The sequence below is a fragment of the Pipistrellus kuhlii genome, unplaced genomic scaffold (assembly GCF_014108245.1).
Source record: "Pipistrellus kuhlii isolate mPipKuh1 unplaced genomic scaffold, mPipKuh1.p scaffold_m20_p_6, whole genome shotgun sequence".
Taxonomy (NCBI): Eukaryota; Metazoa; Chordata; class Mammalia; order Chiroptera; family Vespertilionidae; genus Pipistrellus; species Pipistrellus kuhlii.
In genome coordinates this window covers 60,651,099-60,652,584 of record NW_023425562.1, presented here as the reverse complement: position 1 = coordinate 60,652,584, position 1,486 = coordinate 60,651,099, and the positions used below count along the sequence as shown (strand labels likewise).

General features: G+C 36.8%; 1 pseudogene; it reads left to right on the top strand.

Annotated features, from left to right (window-relative positions):
• The first annotated feature begins 656 nt into the window (after positions 1-656).
• On the top strand, positions 657-760 carry LOC118708550 (annotated as a pseudogene).
• The last annotated feature ends 726 nt before the right edge of the window (positions 761-1,486 follow it).

The following is a 1,486-nucleotide window of genomic DNA, read 5'->3' as shown; positions in this document are numbered from 1 at the left end:
TCTCCCTTTTGAGGTCAAAACCCTTATTATAAAGTCCCACAGTTTCTCTCCTGTGAATTATGTAGTAATTTCACTGAGGTAATTTCATATTTATAAGATGATTTGCTATTAGTCTGACCCCATTAAGCACCATAAGGGCAGACATGATGTCTTTATTGTGTTCTTAGAATAGCATTTGACATTTGCTACAGTCAATAAATCTTGGTTAAATGAATGAAATAATGAATTGAAGAGATATCAAGGGGATGAGTGAATCAATGTTTTGGAGTTTCATAAATACAAAATTAGGACTGACATATTAAATTTTGGGAAAGCAACGTTGTTAAAAAGAAAAGAACATTATTATAGGTAGAATACCCCAACAACATGTGGGCAACTTTTCTTGTGAATGTATGATCTCATTCATTTATCCAACAGTTTTTGAGGAGCCAATGTATGCCCTGTCACTTGCTGTTTGTATGAACTTGGCAAGTTAAATTCCCTAAGTCTCAGTTTTGTCATTTCCTCAAGTAACAGTAATTGATTTCCCAGGACTCTCTTTAGCCAGTCTGCTGAAGTCTACTCTTACATTTTTAAATTATTATTTCATGGCCCTCCTCACCTGTTCATTAATTCACTGGTAATTAAAGATCTTTCTTCGTGGTTCCTATCTCTCTGTATTAAAAAAGTTACATATCCATGCCAGAGGAAGTTGCAGCCTCAAACCATTGCTCAGCCTCCTTACCCTTGGGCTGTGAGCACTGAATGGGGCTGTACAATATAGAAAAAAAAAGTTACATATTAGTAGATGCTTTCTAATTAGTTACTATAGGTGGTTGGTAATATTCAGCATTGAACAAACTGGGGATTCCTGCCTTCCTGGAAGTTATAGTCTAGTGGAGAGGAGCGCAGATATATATATATATATATTTAGATTAAATTCCAAATTGGAATAGGCACATTTTAATATTACTTTTAATAGCATTTTGTCTTTAAAATAATATTTAACCTTCAATCTAATTACATTCTACTTTTCTATACCAGATATCACTTGATACTGTACATTAATTACATAGTAAGCCTAATTATGTATTTTTCATCAGGACATACCGGTAGAAAAATCCTATATAATAAAAGGGTAATATGCAAATTGACCCTAATGGCAGAATGACCAGTCACTATGACTCACACTGACCACCAGGAGGCAGATGCTCAATGTAGGAGCTGCCGTTTGATGGTCAGTGCTCTCACAGGGGGAGCTTTGCTTAGCTACAACTTGTACTGACTGCTGCCTATCAGTCATACATTCCCAAAAGGCTCCCAGCTAAGGCTCAACCTCCTGGGGCACGGGCCTAAGCTGGCAGGTGGACATCCCCTGAGGTGTCTCAGACTGCGAGAAGGTGAATTATTTTGCACTGAGTCTCTAGTAAACAATAAAACAATGGCAAATAAATCAATGTGAAAAAGGCATCTGCTGCACAACTTTCTAAGTCAAGTGTGATTTTCG